This window comes from Pseudophryne corroboree, chromosome 7 (assembly GCF_028390025.1).
Source record: "Pseudophryne corroboree isolate aPseCor3 chromosome 7, aPseCor3.hap2, whole genome shotgun sequence".
NCBI lineage: Eukaryota > Metazoa > Chordata > Amphibia > Anura > Myobatrachidae > Pseudophryne > Pseudophryne corroboree.
In genome coordinates, this window is record NC_086450.1 from 494,110,963 (window position 1) to 494,131,009 (window position 20,047).

Here is a 20,047-nt window from a genome sequence, read left to right on the forward strand (position 1 = left end):
GGCAGTACCGCTGGACTTATACGGCAGTATCCCTGGATTTATATGGCAGCAGCACTGGACTTATATGGCAGCAAAGGACTCCACCACTGGACTCATGCAGCACAAGACAGCACCACTACACTGGACTTTTAAAGCAGCAACACTGGACTTATGGCAGCACAGGACATCATCACTGGACTTATGGCAGCACAGTACACCACCACTGGACTGATGCAGCACAAGACATCACCACTGGACTGGACTTATACGGCAGTACCGCTGGACTTATATGGCAGTACTGCTGGACTTATACAACGGTACCCCTGGTCTTATACTGCAGTACCCCATGACTTATATGGCAGCAACAATGGACTTATGGCAGCACAGGACATCACCACTGGACTTATGGCAGCACAGGACACCACCACTAGACTGATGAAGCACAAGACAGCACCACTGGTCTGCACTTATGGAGCAGCAGCACTGGACTTATGGTGGCACAGGACACCACCACTTGAATTATGGAAGCACAGGACACCACCACTGGACTGATGCAGCACAAGACAGAACAACTGGACTGGACTTATACAGCAGCACTGAACTTATGGCAGCACAGGACACCACCACTGGACTTATGGCAGAACAGGACACTACCACTGGATTGATGCAGCACAAGACAGAACCACTGGACTGGAGTTCTACAGTAGTACCCTTGGACTCATACGACAGTACCCCTGGACTTATAGAGAAATACCGCTGGACTTATACGGCAGTATTCCTGGACTTATACGGCAGTACCTCTGGACTTATACGACAGCAGCACTGGACTTATGGCAGCACAGGGCACCACCTCTGGATTTATGGCAGCACAGGACACCACCACTGGACTGATGTAGCACAAGACAGCACCACTGCACTGGACTTATACTGCAGCAGCATTGGACTTATGGCAGCACAGGACACCACCACTGGACTTATACAGCAGCAGCACTGGACTTATGGCAGCACAGGACACCACCACTGGACTGATGCAGCACAAGACAGCACCACTGTACTGGACTTAAACAGCACCACTGGACTTTTACGGCAGTCCTCCTGGACTAATATGGCATTACCACATGACTTATATGGCATTACCACTGGACTTATACGGCAGTACCCCTGGACTCATACGGCAGTACCCCATGACTTACACGGCAGTACCCCTGGACTTATACGGCAGTACCCCTGGACTTATACGGCAGTACCCCTGGACAGAGACGGCAGTACCTCTGGACTTATATGGCAGTACCACTGAACTTCTACGGCAGTACCCCTGGACTTATACAGCAGCAGCACTGGACTTATGGCAGCACAGGACACTCCCACTGAACTTATAGCAGCACAGGACACCACCTCTGTGACTAAACTGATGCAGCACAAGACAGCACCACTGGACTGGACTTATACAGCAGCAGCAGCACTGGACTTATGGCAGCACAGGACGCCACCAATGGACTGGACTTATGCATCAGCAGCAGAACTGGACTTATGGTAGCATAGGACACCATCACTGTGCTTATGACAGCACAGGACACCACCACTGGACTGATGCAACACAAGACAGCACTACTGGACTGGAGTTATACAGCAGTACCCCTGGACTTATACGGCAGTACCACTGGACTCATATGGCAGTACCTCTGGACTTATATGGCATTAACGCTGGACTTCTATGGCAGTACCCCTGACTTATAAGGCAGCAGCACTGGACTTATGGCAGCACAGGACACCACCACTGGACTGATGCAGAACAAAAGAGCACCACTGGACTGATCTTATGCAGCACTAGCACTGGACTTATGGCAGCATTGGACACCACCACTGAACTGATGCAGCACAAGACATCACCACTGGTTTGGAGTTATACGGCAGTACTCCTGGACTTAAATGCCAGTACCCCTGGACTTTTACAGCAGTACCCCTGGACTTAAACGGCAGTATCCCCGGACTTATACGGCAGTTTCCCTGGATATATATGGTAGTTCCCCTGGATATATACGGCAGTTCACCTGGACTTATACTGTAGTACAACTGGACTTCTATGGCAGTACCCCTGGACTTATAAGGCTGCAGCACTGGACTTATGGCAGCACAGGACACCACCACTGGACTTATGGGAGCACAGGACACCACCACTGGACTGATGCAGCACAAAACAGCACCACTGGACTGGAATTATGGCAGCACAGGACACCACCACTGGACTTATAGCAGCACAGAACACCACCACTGAACTGAACTTATGGCAGCACAAGACAGCACCACTGGACTGGGGTTATACGGCAGTACCCCTGGACCTATACAACAGTACCCCTGGACTCATACGGCAGAACCCCTGGACTTAAACGGCAGTACCGCTGGACTTATGCGGCAGTACCGCTGGATTTATACGGCAGTACCCCTAGACTGATACTGCAGTAGCACTGGACTTATGGAGGAGCAGGACACCACCACTGAACTTATAGCAGCACAGGACACCACCACTGGACTGATGCAGCACAAGACAGCACCACTGGACTTGACTTATATTGCAGCAGCACTGAACTTATAGCAGCACAGGACACCACCACTGGACTGATGCAGCACAGGACAGCACCACTGGACTGGAGTTATACGGCAGTTCCCCTGGACTTATAGGGCATTTCCCCTGGACTCATACGGCAGAACCCCTGGACTTATACGGCAGTACCATTGGACTTACGTGGCTGTACCGCTGGACTTATACTGCAGTACCCCTGGACTTATACGGCAGTACCCTTGGACTTATACGGCAGTAGCACTGGACTTATGGAGGAGCAGTATACCACCACTGAACTTATGGTAGCACAGGACACCACCACTGGACTGATGCACACAAGACATTACCACTGGACTGGATTTACACAGCAGCACTGGACTTATATGGCAGCACAGGACACCTCCACTTGACTTATGGCAGCACAGGACACCAACTCTGGAGTGATGCAGCACAAGACAGCTCCACTGGACTGGACTTTAACAGCTCCACTGGACTTATACGGCAGTACTCCTGGACTTATACGGCAGTACTCTTGGACTCATACGGCAGTATCCCATGACTTATACGGCAGTGCCCCTAGATTTATACGGCAATTCCCCAGGACTTATACAGCAGTACCGCTGGAACTATATGGCAGTACCCCAGGACTTATACGGTAGTACCTCTGGATAAATATGGCAGTTCCCCATGATATATACAGCATTTTCCCTGGACTTATATGGCAGTACCCCTGGACTTATGTATGGCAGTACCGCTGGACTTATACAGCAGTACCACTGGACTTATATGACAGCAGCACTGGACATATGGCAGCACAGTACACCACCACTGGACTGATGCAGCACAAGACAGCACCACTGGACTGGATTTATACAGCACCACTGTACTTATACAACAGTACCCCATGACTTATACGGCAGTACTACTGGACTTATATGGCAGTACCCCTGGACTTATATGGCAGTACCCCATGGCTTATACGGCAGTACCACTGGATAAATATGGCAGTTCCCCTGGATATATACAGCATTTTCGCTGGACTTATTTGGCAGTACCCCTGGACTTATATGCCAGTACCTCTGAACTTATATATGGCAGTACCGCTGGACTTATACAGCAGTACCACTGGACTGATACGACAGCAGCACTGGACATATGGCAGCACAGGACACCAACACTGGACTGATGCAGCAGAAGACAGCACCACTGGACTGGAGTTATACAGCATCACTGGACTTATAGCAGCACAGGCCACCACCGCTGGATTTATGGCAGCACAGGATACCACCACTGGACTGATGCAGCACAAGACAGCACCACTGGACTTGATTTATACAGCACCACTGGACTTATACAACAGTACCCCATGACTTACAGTATATAGCAGTACGGCTGTACTTATATGGCAGTACCCCTGGAATTATTTGGCAGTACCCCATGACTTATACAGCAGTACCACTGGACTTATACGGCAGTTCCGCAGGATTTATATGGCAGTACACCTGGACTTATACGGCCGTACCCTGGACTTTTATGGCAGCAACACTGGACTTATGGCAGCAAAGGACACCACCACTGAACTGATGCAGCACAAGATAGCACCACTGGACTGGACTTATGCAGCAGATGCACTGGACTTATAATAGCACAGGACACCATCACTGTACTTATGGCAGCACAGGACATCACCACTGGAATGATGCAGCACAAGACAGCTCCACTGGACTGGACTCATGCAGCAGTAGCACTAGACTTATGGTAGCACAGAACATCATCACTGTACTTATGGCAGCACAGGACACCACCACTGAACTGATGCAGCTCAAGACAGCACCACTGGACTGGACTTATACGGCAGCAGCACTGGACTTATTGCAGCACAGGATACCGCCACTCGACTTATGGCAGCACAGGACACCATCACTGGACTGATGCAGCACAAGACAGCACCACTGCACTGAAGTTATACGGCAGTTCCTCAGGACTAATTCGGCAGTACCCCAGTACTTATACGGCAGCAGCACTGTACTTATGGCAGCACAGGACACAACCACTGGACTGATGCAGGACAAGACAGCACCACTGGACTGGGTTTATACAGCAGCAGCACTGGACTTATGGCAGCACAGGACACCACTGGACTGATGCAGCACAAGACAGCACCACTGTACTGGACTTATGCAGCAGCACTGGACTTATGGCAGCACAGGACACTACCACTTGACTTATAGCAGCACAGGACACCACCACTGGACTGATGCAGCACAAGACAGCACCACTGGACTGGAGTTATACCGCACCACTAGACTTATACGGCAGTACTTCTGGACTTATATGGCAGTACCCTATGACTTATACGGCAGTACCGCTGGACTCATACGGCAGTACCCCTGGACTCATACAGCAGTACCGCTGGACTCATACAGCAGTACCGCTGGACTCATACAGCAGTACCGCTGAACTTATATGGTAGTGCCGCTGGACTGATACAGCAGTATCCCTTGAGTTATATGGCAGTAACCCTGGACTTTTTCGGCAGTACCCCTTGATATATATGACAGTTCCCCTGGATTTATACGGCAGTATCCCTGGACTTATACGGCAGCAACCCTGGACTTATACGGCAGTACCTCTGGATTTATACGGCAGCATCACTGGACTTATGGCAGCACAGGACACCACCACTGGACCTATGGCAGCACAGGACACCACCAGTGGACTGATTCAGTACAATACAGCACCACTGGACTGGACTTATACAGCACCACTGGACTTATGGCAGCACAGGACACCACCACTGGACTGATGCAGCACAAGACAACACCATTGGACTGGACTTATACAGCACCACTCGACTTATACGGCAGTACCCCTGGACTTATACAGCAGAACCCCATGACTTATATGGCTGTACCGCTGGACTTATACGTCAGTACCCAATGGCTTATACGGCAGCACTGCTGGACCTATATGACAGTACCCCTGGATTTATATGGCAGTTCCCCTGGACTTATACGGCAGTACCACTGGACTTATACGGCAGTACCCCATGATATATATGACAGTACCGTTGGACTTATATTGCAGTACCCCTGAACTTATACGGTATCACCACTGGACTTATGACAGGACACCAGCACTGGACTGATGCAGCACAAGACAACACCACTGTACTGGACTTATACAGCACCACTGGACTTATACGGCAGTACTCCATGACTTATACAGCAGTACCGCTGGACTTATACGGCATTACCCCATGACTTATACGCCAGTACCCCATGACTTATATGACAGTACCGCTGGACCTAAACGGCAGTACCCCTGGATTTATATGGCAGTACCCCTGGACTTATACAGCAGTACCACTGGACTTATACGACAGTACCCCTGGACTTATACGGCAGTACCCCATGATTTTTATGACAGTACCGCTGGACTTATACGGCAGTACCCCTGGACGTATATGGCAGCAACACTGGACTTATGTCAGCACAGGACACCAGCACTGGACTGATGCAGCATGAGACAGCACCACTGGACTGGACTTATACAGCAGCACTGGACTTATAGCAGCACAGGACACCACCACTGTGACTGGACTGATGCAGCACTAGACAACACCACTGTACTAGACTTATACAGCACCACTGGACTTATACGGCAGTACTCCATGACTTATACGGCAGTACTGCTGGACTTATACGGCAGTACCCCATTACTTATTCGACAGTACCGCTGGACCTATACGGCAGTACCGCTGGACCTAAACGGTAGTAACCCCTGGATTTATATGGCGGTACCCCTGGATTTATACAGCAGTACCACTGGACTTATACGGCAGTACCCCTGGACTTATACGGCAGTAGCCCTGGACTTATATGGTAGTAGCCCATGATTTTTATGACAGTACCGCTGGACTTATATGGCAGTACCCCTGGACTTATACAGCAGTAGCCCTGGACTTATATGGCAGTACCCCATGATTTATATGACAGTACCCCTGGACATATACGGTAGCACCACTGGACTTATGTCAGCACAGGACACCAGCACTGGACTGATGCAGCACAAGACAGCACCACTACGACTGGACTTATACAGCAGCACTGGACTTATGGCAGCACAGGACAACACCACTGTGACTGGACTGATGCAGCACAAGACACCACCACTGGACTGACACAAAAGAGCAGGTCGCCATCCCACCCACGCGCCACGCCACTCTCCTGCACAGACACTGAGGAGACATGACCTCTCGCTACACTCTCCAGGACTGGAGTGAAAATTGCGGCGACACTCGGCGTCTTATATGGAATCCAAAACCCGCGAGAATCCGACAACGGGATGATGACGTTTTGCCTCGTTCTGGTTTCCGAGTCTGGTGGGAAAATACGGAGCGAGAAATTTTGGGGGGAGGGGGGGTTCGGTTCTCAGAGAACCAAACCCGCTCATCTCTAATTTTGAGGCCTCTTTGATTCAGTTTTTTTCTTCTTGTGTATATGTGTCTGTGATGTGGCCATGCTCCCCTGTGTGCATAAAGCGTCTCTAAAGCGTATCACATTTATATTACAGTATGAGTCACTCAGGAGAAACGAAAGTGAAATTTTTAGGTTTTGTTTCTCCAGATGCCTGTGCAGTTCCTTGTCCTTTGTTCAGATTATTTATTCTCTGCGTGAATAAAGACAGATTCTGGAACCGCTGCTGCTCATCCTGGCTGTTGGATACGGGGTGAGTAAATGGCTGTTACTGCTCTACTGTTCACAGGCAGAATTAGTACAGGGAATACTTACCTACTTTTTAATTCTCCCCTCCGGGAGAAGCCCGGAGAGGAGATGCAGCAGGCGTCTTCGGGGGGCGGGGCTGGACTGTGACATCACTAAGCCCCGCCCCAGCATCGGGAAACGCCGCGATTCGCGGGTCTGCGGGAAGGGGTTGGGGCTAAAATGACGCGATTTGCGTCATTTTAACCCCTTCTCCACCCAACGGACCCGCGAATGCGGGAGGTAATCTCTCCATCCTGCTCGCATCACTAGGGTGCGAGCAGGATACGGGAGACCTGCCCACTCTTCCGGTGGCGCGGGGGTCTACCCCAAAAAACGGGAGCCTCCCGCAGCTTCCGGGAGAGTAGGTAAGTATGGTACAGGGGGTCTATGTACTAAGAGAAATAAAGTGGAGAGAGAGATAAAGCAGGGCCGTCTTTTCATATGGGCTCAGTGAGCTCATGCCCAAGGGCCACAGGAGTATATGGGCCCTAGGCTGATGGCTGAGGGTCCTCTCTTTCCAGGGGTACCAGATTTTTGAAAATCAGCCCTGGGGAACCGGAGTAATCCGACTTTAAAACAGGGGCCCTCATTCCGAGTTGATCGGTCGCAAGGCGAATTTAGCAGAGTTACACACGCTAAGCCGCCGCCTACTGGGAGTGAATCTTAGCTTCTTAAAATTGCGACCGATGTATTCGCAATATTGCGATTACTAACTACTTAGCAGTTTCAGAGTAGCTCCAGACTTACTCTGCCTGTGCGATCAGTTCAGTGCTTGTCGTTCCTGGTTGACGTCACAAACACACCCAGCGTTAGCCCAGGCACTCCCACCGTTTCTCCGGCCACTCCTGCGTTTTTTCCGGAAACGGTAGCGTTTTCAGCCACACGCCCCTGAAACGCCGTGTTTCCGCCCAGTAACACCCATTTCCTGTCAATCACATTACGTTCGCCGGAGCGAAGAAAAAGCCGTGAGTAAAATTACTTTCAACATAGCAAAGTTACTTGGCGCAGTCGCAGTGCGAACATTGCGCATGCGTACTAAGCGAATTTTCATTGCGATGCGATGAAAAATACCGAGCGAACAACTTGGAATGAGGGCCAGTGTTTCCCATCCAAGCCTGTTAATTGCTCTTCCAACCAGATATCTCAGGTTCTGTCTGACTTAGAGTTTTTCTGAGGGTAGACTCCAAAAGCTGTGACTCTCCCACTTTGGTGGACACTGGCAGCTTGTCTCTACTATGCCCAGAACCAGAGATATCAGCCTTCAAGCAGCTGCTCCCTGCTCCAGCTCCACACGCCTGGTATGCAGTTTTATATTTTCATTGGTGGATTGCTCTGGTTCCTGAACTTTAATCCCCAAGTCTCCAGTACCTCCTGAAAGGTGGGGCTCTCTGGTGTTTTATCCCATTAAAAGCTAAGAAATATATTTCCAGGAACTGGAGATATCCGCAGTCAAGCAAGCTGCCCTCCCACCAGAAAATGATGAATATTAAGCGCACTCCACTATCCACTCCTCCCCTGCTTATTAAACACCCACTACCGCCCTGGAAGTCATGTACCGGGGCCCCTTCATTCAGCCCAATGCCCCCTACTACAGTTTAACCCCATCTGTGCAGTAAATGAGTAATGAGCAGAAATTACTGCTCCAGGTCCTACATGCTGAGCAGAAGATAGAACCCCTACCGCCCGCGGGACATCAAAGCTGCCGCTGATAGCACCCCCCACCCCAACCGCTGGAGGATGGGTAGGGGGCCCAGTGCATTGCTGTGCCCAGGGGCCCACACTACTGTTAAGATGGCCCTGAGATAAAGTACCAACCAACCAGCTCCTAACTGACATTTTTCAAACCCAACCTTTAACATGGCCATTGTTCGCTCGCTAGCTACTTTTAGCAGCCGTGTAAATGCATTGTCGCCGCCCACTGGGAGTGTATTTTTGCTTTGCAGAAGTGCAAACGCCTGTGCAGCAGAGCGCCTGCAACATCATTTTGTGCAAAACAAGACCAGCCCTGTAGTTACTCTTCGTGTGCGTTGATTCTAACTTTGTAGTGTTGGCTTTTGATGTTACACACTCGCCCAGCGTTCACTCAGCCACGCCTGCATTTTCCCCGACATGCCTGCGTTTTTCTAAGCACTCCCTGAAAACGGTCAGTTGACAGCCAGAAACGCCCACTTCATGTCAATCTTCCTGCGTTCGGCCGTGCGACTGAAAGCTTCGCTAGAACCTGTGCAAAACCACAAAGGACTCGTGCGTGTGCATTGCGGTACATACGCATGCGCAGAAATGCAGATTTTTAGCCTGATCGCTGCGTTGCGAACAACAGCAGCTAGCGATCAACTCGGAATGACCCCCATTACCTCCATCCAAGTCTTGGTACATAGACCACCTAGTTCAGTAACTCCTGGAAAAGTTCTGTTTCCTCTGTAATAACCTGAATATAGATTCCTATATTGTTATTTGGTGCTGTATAATACTAGGGAGACAAGTCATTCATTAATATACAATAAGTATCTGTCCTAATAAATCAATGTTCTTAAATATATTTATATGTATGTCTTATGTGGTTGTAGTGTATATTGGAGATATAGTGTTGGATTGTCATTTTTCAAGCACAGCCTGTGACATGACCATTAGGAGCTGATTGGCTGGCACATTATCTCTCCACTTTATCTCTCTCCAATGCTTAGTACATAGACCCCTATGTATCAAGCACCTTTTGGCTAAAGGGGAAGTGGAGAGAGATAAACTACCAACCTACTGACTACTGTCACTTTTTAAACACGCCCTGTAACATGACAGTTAGGAGCTGATTGGCTGGTACTTTAACTCTCTCCAAGATTTGATAAATCTCCCCCAAAATCAAGTTTCCCGCCACATGGGGCATATATAATAATGTGAGTTTTACCCGTAAATATCATCCTTATCGCCTTATAATACATGATGATAATGTGTTATTTAATAAAGAGTATTGTAACAGAATAAAGAAAGTGGATTTGTGTCCAAATCTGTTTTCTTGCAGTGTTCTAGAAATGTGTGTGTATTATACAGAAGGGGCTTCCTCTGGGATCAATATACCCCCTCCACACGAGGCATGCACCTTATGTCCCTACTGGAAAAATAGGGGGGGGGGGCACCATTTCTCTCTCTGGCACAGAGCACCCAAAAGTCTAGCGCTGGCTCTGATGGTACCTACCCCTCGGTTTCTGCCACTCTGATGCTTATCTCAGTGTCCTGTCCCCTGATGCAGCAATGTGTATATACCATGTACCTGTCCTGCATTGTCTTGTACTGTAAGTCGCTGTTTTCTTGTTCTGTTCATTTGTTTATGTAATTTGTTAGGCGCTGCAGATCCCTTGTGTCACCAGATAAATAAAGAATAAAAATAGTAATAATACAGTTTATCCTTAACTCTTCTGGAGCACTGTTAACCTAACACAGCCTGCAATGCTGCACCTACTGTAACTGCAATAACTGCAACACTGCAATGCTGCACCTAACTGCAATAACTGCAACCCTGCACCTAACTGTAATTACTGCAACCTTATAATGCTGCACCTAACTGCAATTACTACAACCCTGCAATGCTGCACCTAACTGCAATTACTACAACCCTGCAATGCTGCACCTAACTGCAATTACTACAACCCTGCAATGCTGCACCTAACTTCAATTACTGCAACCCTGCAATGCTGCACCTACTGTAACTGCAATAACTGCAACCATGCACGTAACTGCAATTACTGCAACCCTGCAATGCTGCACCTAACTGCAATAACTGCAACCCTGCACCTAACTGTAATTACTGCAACCTTATAATGCTGCACCTAACTGCAATTACTACAACCCTGCAATGCTGCACCTAACTGCAATTACTACAACCCTGCAATGCTGCACCTAACTGCAATTACTACAACCCTGCAATGCTGCACCTAACTTCAATTACTGCAACCCTGCAATGCTGCACCTACTGTAACTGCAATAACTGCAACCATGCACGTAACTGCAATTACTGCAACCCTGCAATGCTGCCCCTAACTGCAATTATTACAACCCTGTAATGCTGCACCTAACTGCAATTACTACAACCCTGCAATGCTGCACCTAACTGCAATTATTACAACCCTGCAATGCTGCACCTAACTGCAATTACTACAAGCCTGCAATGCTGCACCTAACTGCAATTACTACAACCCTGCAATGCTGCACCTAACTGCAATTACTACAACCCTGCAATGTTGCACCTAACTGCAATTACTGCAACCCTGCAATGCTGCCCCTAACTGCAATTATTACAACCCTGTAATGCTGCACCTAACTGCAATTACTACAACCCTGCAATGCTGCACCTAACTGCAATTATTACAACCCTGCAATGCTGCACCTAACTGCAATTACTACAACCCTGCAATGCTGCACCTAACTGCAATTACTACAACCCTGCAATGCTGCACCTAACTGCAATTACTACAAACCTGCAATGCTGCACCTAACTGCAATTACTACAACCCTGCACCTAACTGCAATTACCACAACCCTGCAATTACTGCACATAACTGCAATTACTACAACCCGGCAATGCTGCACCTAACTGCAATTACTACAACCCTGTAATGCTGCACCTAACTGCAATTACTACAACCATGTAATGCTGCACCTAACTGCAATTGCTACAAACCTGCAATGCTGCACCTAACTGCAATTACTACCACCCCCAATGCTGCACCTAACTGCAATAACTGCAACCCTGCACTTAACTGCAACCCTGCACCTAACTGCAATTACTACAACCCTGTAATGCTGCACCTAACTGCAATTACTACAACCCTGCAATGCAGCACCTAACTGAAATTACTACAAACCGGTAATGCTGCACCTAACTGCAATTACTACAACCCTGCACCTAACTGCAATTACTACAACCCTGTAATGCTGCACCTAACTGCAATTACTACAACCCTGCATTACAGCACCTAACTGCAATTGCTGCAACCCTGCACCTAACTGAAATTACCAAAACCCTGCAATGCTGCACCTAAGTACAACCCTGCACCTAAATGCAAAAATGTAATGCAGCACCTAACTGCAATTACTACATCTCTGCAATTCTGCACCTAACTGCAATTCCTGCAACCCTGTACCTAACGGCATTTACTACAACACTGTAATGCTGCACCTAACGGCAATTACTACAACCTTGCAGTGCTGCACCTAACTGCAATTACTACAAACCTGCAATGTTGCACCTAACTGCAATTACTACAAACCTGCAATGCTGCACCTAACTGCAATTACGGCAACTGTATAATGCTGCTCCTAATTGCAATTACTGCAACCATGTAATGCTGCACCTAACTGCAATTACGTCAACCCTGTAATGCTGCACCTAACTGCAATTACTTCAACCCTATAATGCTGCTCCTAATTGCAATTACTGCAACCCTGTAATGCTGCACCTAATTTTAATTACTACAACCCTGTAATTCTGACTTAACGGCAATTACTGCAACCATGTAATGCTGCACCTAACTGCAATTACTGCAACCCTGCAATGCTGCACCTAACTGCAATTACGGCAAGCTTGCACCTAACTTCAATGCTGCACCTAACTGCAATTACTGCAACCTTGTAATGCTACTCCTAACATCATTTACTGCAACCCTATAATGCTGCACCTAACTGCAATTACTGCAACCCTGCTCCTAACTGCGATTACTACAACCCTATAATGCTGCACTTAACTGCAATAACTGCAACCCTGTAATGCTCCTCCTAACTGCAATTACTGCAACCCCGCAATGCTGCACCTAACTGCTATTACTGCAACCCCATATTGTGGCTCCTAACTGCAATTACTGCAACCCTGCTCATAACTGCAATTACTACAACCCTGTAATGCTACACGTAACAGCAATTACTACAACCCTGTATTGCTGCACCTAACTGGAATTACTACCACCCCGCAATGCTGCACTTAACTGCAATTATTGCAACCCTGTAATGCTGACCTAACGGCAATTACTGCAACCCTGCAAGTAACTGCAATAACTGCAACCCTGTAATGCTACACATAACAGCAATTACTACAACCGTGTAATGCTGCACCTAACTGCAATTTCTACAATGCTGCACCTAACTGCAATTACTGCAACCCTGTAATGCTGCTCCTAACTGCAATTACGGCAACCCTGCTAATAACGGCAACCCTGCACTTAACGGCAATTACTGCAACCATGCAATGCTGCACCTAACTGCAATTACTGCAACCCTGCTCCTAACTGCAATTACTACAACCCTGCACCTAACTGCAACCCTGCACCTAACTGCAATTACTACAACCCTGCAATGCTGCACCTAACTGCAACCCTGTACCTAACTGCAATTACTACAACCCTGCACCTAACTGCAATTACTGCAACCCTGCAATGCTGCTCCTAACTACAATTACTACAACCCTGCTCCTAACTGCAATTACTACAACCCTGTAATGCTGCACCTAACTGCAACCCTGCACCTAACTGCAATTACTACAACCCTGCACCTAACTGCAATTACTGCAACCCTGCAATGCTGCACCTAACTGCAATTAGTACAGCCCTGCAATGCTGCTCCTAACTGCAATTACTACAACCCTACAATGCTGCACCTAACTGCAATAACGGCAACCCTGCACCTAACTGCAATTACTGCAACCCTGCAATGCTGCACCTAACTGCAATAACTGCAACCCCGTAATGCTGCTCCTAACTACAATTACTACAACCCTATAATGCTGCACCTAACTGAAATTACTGCAACCCTGTAATGCTGACCTAACGGCAATTACGGCAACCCTTCAACTAACTGCAATTACTGCAACCCTGAAATGCTGCATGTAACTGCAATAACTGCAACCCTGTAATGCTGCTCCTAACTACAATTACTACAACCCTATAATGCTGCACCTAACTGAAATTACTGCAACCCTGTAATGCTGACCTAACGGCAATTACGGCAACCCTTCAACTATCTGCAACCTTGTAATGCTGCACATAACTGCAATTACTGCAACCCTGCAATGCTGCACCAAACTGCAATTACTACAACCCTGCACCTAACTGCAATTACTTCAACCCTGAACCTAACTACAATTACTACAACCCTGCACATAACTGCAATTACTGCAACCCTGCACCTAACTGCAATTACTACAACCCTGCACCTAACTGCAATTACTACAACCCTGCACCTAACTGCAATTACTACAACCCTGCACATAACTGCAATTACTGCAACCCTGCACCTAACTGCAATTACTACAACCCTGCACCTAACTGCAATTACTACAACCCTGCACCTAACTGCAATTACTACAACCCTGCACATAACTGCAATTACTGCAACCCTGCACCTAACTGCAATTACTACAACCCTGCACCTAACTGCAATTACTACAACCCTGCACCTAACTGCAATTACTGCAACCCTGCACCTAACTGCAATTACTACAACCCTGCAATGCTGCACCTAACAGCAATTACTGCAACCCTGCACATAATTGCAATTACTGCAACCCTGCAATGCTGCACCTAACTGCAATTACTACATTCCTAGGTCTGAAAGAACATTGTGAGCAGTGTGATTTATGTCTATTTCAACAATATAGCTATAATCTGTGAGGTTAAGATCGCTTATTGATATAGGGACAGGGGCGTCGGAATGGGGGGGGGCAAGGGGGCAGCTCGCCCCCAGCAAAGTTGAGAGAGGTGCCTATTACCCATAGCAGAGGAGTGGCAGTCAGGTGAAACACCGCGGCCAGCTGCCGCACTTTACAGCTGATGTGCAGTACCAGCCTCCTCTGCTTCTTCCTTGCACGGCATCATACTGGGTATCAGACTGACTTCAGCCCTGGACCCTGTGTGACACATGCGGCTGAAGTCAGTGTGATGCCGTGCAATGAAGAAGCAGGGGGAGCTGACACTGCACATCTCAGGTGGTCCCGAACTCCTCCACTGCCACCTCCTCGTCCCCTGCAGTGGCTCCGCCCCCAACCACAGTTGCTCCACTCCCACCTCTTCCCAGTGGCTGAGCCAGTGGAAACTCCCCTGCAGCCATGGAGGATGTAGCGGGAGAAGGGACACCAAGCCTGACCCGGACTGCTCTGCCCCTGCCTATGTCGGCTCACAGTGGCAGTGCCGCGATTCACGGGCATTTTGGGGGCGGAGCCTAATGCTGTGAAGTGCCAGCCCCCATTAGAGACCTGATCTGTACTGTAGTCAGGTAATGTCCATCTCTCTCTCTCCCCCCTCCCTTTCTCCCTGACATTATCTCTCTCTGGGCTCTCCCTGACATTATCTCTCTCTGGGCTCTCCCTGACATTATCTCTCTCTGGGCTCTCCCTGACATTATCTCTCTCTGGGCTCACCCTGACACTATCTGTCTCTGGGCTCTCCCTGACATTATCTCTCTCTGGGCTCTCCCTGACATTATCTCTCTCTGGGCTCTCCCTGACACTATCCCTCTCTGGGCTCTCCCTGACACTATCTTTCTCTGGGCTCTCCCTGACACTATCTCTCTCTGGGCTCTCCCTGACATTATCTCTCTCTGGGCTCTCCCTGACACTATCTCTCTCTGGGCTCTCCCTGACACTATCTCTCTCTGGGCTCTCCCTGACATTATCTCTCTCTGGGCTCTCCCTGACACTATCTTTCTCTGGGCTCTCCCTGACACTATCTCTCTCTGGGCTCTCCCTGACACTATCTCTCTCTGGGCTCTCCCTGACATTATCTCTCTCTGGGCTCTCCCTGACACTATCTCTCTCTGGGCTCTCCCTGACACTATCTCTCTCTGGGCTCTCCCTGACACTATCTCTGGGCTCTCCCTGACATTATCTCTCTCTTGGCTCTCCCTGACACTATCTCTCTCTCTCTGGGCTCTCCCTGACACTATCTTTCTCTGGGCTCTCCCTGACACTATCTTTCTCTGGGCTCTCCCTGACACTATCTCTCTCTGGGCTCTCCCTGACACTATCTCTCTCTGGGCTCTCCCTGACATTATCTCTCTCTGGGCTCTCCCTGACACTATCTCTCTCTGGGCTCTCCCTGACACTATCTTTCTCTGGGCTCTCCCTGACACTATCTCTCTCTGGGCTCTCCCTGACACTATCTCTCTCTGGGCGGGATGTAGTAATGCTTACCGGCACAGTTTTTCCCATTTAACGTAGAGAGATATGTACTAAACCTCGGTAACTGAGATGCCCTTCTTACCGTACTGCTGGGTGGCTGAGCTGGGCAGGGAGATAACCACCAGCAGCAAGAGCAGCATGTGGGAGAACAGCAGCCGAGGGTGCGGGCTGTACATACCCGAGCAGCTGGATATACGGTACAACAGTGCTGAGAGCCTCTGGTGCCCGCACCCCCGGAGCTGCAGTACTCCGGCAGAGGACACTCATCCCCCGAACCCTGCGTCGCGAAAGTGGAAACTGCAGACACTTGTTGCCGGCATGGTGCTGCTGCTGGCTGTCCTCCCACTCCGGCTCGGCCACTCAGCAGTACGGTGAGAAGGGCATATCAGTGCCCGAGGTATAGTACATCTCTCTGCGTTAAATAGCCTCTGCAGTGAATGGGAAAAACCGTGGCGGTAAGCATTAGTACATCCCGCTCTCCCTGACACTGTCTCTCTGTCCCCTCCACACTCTCTCTCTTTGACAATGGGGGTGATTCAGATCTGATCGTAGATGTGCTAAATTTAGCACATCTGCGATCAGTTACTCAGACATGCGGGGGGAAGCCCAGCACAGGGTTAGTCCGCCCCACATGTCTGGCTCTGCCCTCCCATCCACCGCGTGTGGAAGCTTCGCACCCAGCGAGTAGTCCCCTGTCTGCGCAGCTAGTGCACAGCCTACCCACTGCGTCCCGGGGCGCATCAGCTGCATGTGACGTCACGCAGCTGCCGTGGCCCACCCCCACAGCGGTCCGGACACACCTGCGTTGTCCGGACCGTGCCCCACCAACGGCGTTCTAACATTGGCACACCCCCTCTCACCACGCAAACCGCCACTGCCAGTCAATCAGGCAGAGGTAGTCACCGCCCGGAGATACTTTCGAGGCGCACTCCCCGAAGGTCTTAGGACTGCGATCGCCGCGTCTGCAGCGATCCAGTCTGAATTAGGCGCTCTGTCTCCCACACACTCTTTCTGACACTATCTCTCTCCCTGGCACACTCTCTCTCTCTGTTATACATTCTCTCCCTCTCTCCCTAATGGTGTGTAAATATCTCTCCCTGGTACTGTCTCACTGTCCCTTACACTCTGTCATCTTTCTCTCCCTCTTTCTCTCTTCCTGACACTACCTCCCTCCATCTCTCCTCTCTCTCTCTCTCTCTCTCTCTCTCACTTTTCCTCTCTCTCTCCCTCTCCATCTTTCTCTCTCCGACACTATTTCTCTCCCTGACACTCCCTGACACTGTCTCTCTGTCCCTCCCCACACTCTCTCTCTTTGACACTGTCTCCCCCACTCTCTTCCTGACACTGTCTCTCTCTCTCTCTCTCTCTCTCTCTCTCTCTCCCTCTCTCTCTATGACAGTCATCTCTTTCTCTCTCCCTGGCACTCTCTCTCTCTCTATGTGACACTGTCTCTCCCTCTCTCCCTGAAGCTGTGTAAATATCTCTCCCTGGCACTGTCTCTCTGTCCCTAACACTGTCTCTTTCTCTTCCCCTGACACTGTATGTCTATCTCTCCCTCTCACTCCCTAACACTGTCTCTCTCCCTGACACTACCTCTCTCTTGATACTTTCTCCCTCTCTTTCACGCTCTCCCTCTCTTTCTCTTTCCCTGACACTCATCTCTTTCTCCCTGACAACCTCTCGCTCACTTCTCTCTTTCGCTCCCCATTCCCTCTTTTCCATGAAACCCTGTCTCCCTCTCTCTCTCCCTGATATCCGCTTTTTCTGTCTCACTCTCTCCTGCTACCCCTAAGGGGCATTATAGTAATAACAGCGGGGGGCAGGGGGCCCTTTCAAAAATGTTCTATGGGAACAGCAAAGTTCTAGTTACGCCTCTGCCTCACACCGTCCAGCATCAGCCGCCTCATCACTGCCTATCCTCCCCTCCTCCCGCCTATCTCCGAATTTTTGCCGTACCACTGCCTATGGCCTGGGAGCCCATCATAGCTCCTGCAGAACCACTGCCTGGCTGGAGAGACAATTCAGCCTCTGCCTGGAGACCTCCAGGTAACTGCTCTTCTGGGAGCATCACATTCTGCTGCAGATGATATACCTCTCTCTATCTTTCTCCATCTCTCTCTCTGTCTCTCTCCATGAATCTCTCTGTCACTTTGTATGTCTCTTTCTCTCACCATGTCTTTCTCTCTCTTTCTATCTCTATCTTTCTCTCCATTTTTGTTATGAGGTACTGTATAACTCAGAGGGGGCGACATTTAGCGATTTAGGGGCGCCAAACGGAAACTATATCATTATCTTGCCCCCCCCACCTAAAAATGTTCTGACGCCCCTGTATAGGGATACCAATCAAAGGATCCTTTATGGTTTGCAAGAACATAAAAACAGATCCAACAGTCAGTGGAGTTCAGCTCCGTAGCCATTTGCTGATGTAGAAACCATATAGGGTTATTTTGTTTTCCCCCTTTCACCTGCACACACTGATATAAAGCACAAACAAGCAGGCAGAAAAACAAGAGTATCTTAACAGTCCATTCAGTTCTCTTCTCCCCGGGAGGCCCCACCCTTTTGGGACCAGTTTGCATCTTGTGGATCTGGTAAAGAAGAAAACACTTTGCCATGCAAATTAGTCAGTTGCTTATGAAGCTGAACCACGTAGTCAGTAAGAGAAGCGTACCGTCCATGCAATTCTTGTGGAAAGAAAAGGCCTGTTAGTGACGGCCTGCCAAACAGTATCTCAAATGATGAAAGTCCATGTAATCCCTTTGGGGTATGCCTCATTGCAAAAAGAGCTACTGGTAACGCTTGTACCCATGTAAGTTTTGTTTGCTCACAGATCTTAGCCATTTTGTTTTTTAAGATGCTATTTGCTCTCTCAACCTTCGCTAACGCCTGTGGTCGATACGGAGTGTGTATGTGCTTGTTAATTTGTAACCCGTTCAATACCTCTACAAATTCCTGTCCTGTAAAGTGAGTCCCCCTGTCCGACTCAACCGTTTCAGGTAGGCCATACCTGCACACAATTTCAGATATCAATTTCTTTGCTGTTAATGCGGCCATTGCCTTGGCAACAGGCCACGCCTCTATCCACGAGGAGTACATAACCATTCTGTTGCAAATTGTGCAAAACCCGGTGCAACCAAAAATTTATTGCAGGGCCGGATTTAGGGGGGGGGGGGGGGGGGGGCGCGACGGGGGCGACCCCCCCCCCTAACACAATCATAGCCACGCCCACTTTTGAGCAGAAGAGAGCTCTCCGGAAGAGCCTGAGGCAGAAAGATGTGCTGCAGCTTATACCACAGCAGCATAGAGTTTCCAGGAGAGCAAGGGTTACAGGGCATTTGCCCCCCACTTGCTGGTGTGTGGTCAGTCACATGTACATAGAACAATCACAAAGCTCTATCTCAGTCTCACTCAAAAAGTTCAGTCAGAATTGAGAGAGGAGTTAGGATTGCAGATGGGAGGAGTTGGGACTGTAGACGGAGGAGTCAAGATTAAACAGTAAACCGCCCCCTCTAAAGAAAAGTGTCACGATCCGGGTATCTGGACGCCATTACCTGCCGTTTAGGTGTCTTCTGAGACTGGCCCAGC

General features: G+C 49.2%; 1 protein-coding gene and 1 pseudogene across 3 annotated transcripts in view; one reads left to right on the forward strand and one right to left on the reverse strand.

Annotated features, from left to right (window-relative positions):
* Window positions 1-16,638, reverse strand: part of LOC134944431 (up-regulator of cell proliferation-like) — a 33,041-nt pseudogene extending 16,403 nt beyond the window's left edge.
* The window catches only part of LOC134945731 (uncharacterized), a 164,138-nt gene continuing 151,290 nt past the window's right edge, over window positions 7,200-20,047 (forward strand). For all 3 annotated transcript variants that reach the window (XM_063935183.1, XM_063935181.1, XM_063935182.1), the window contains exon 1: window positions 7,200-7,270. The gene's annotated coding sequence lies outside the window, so the exon portion shown is untranslated. The remainder of the gene's footprint in view (window positions 7,271-20,047) is intronic.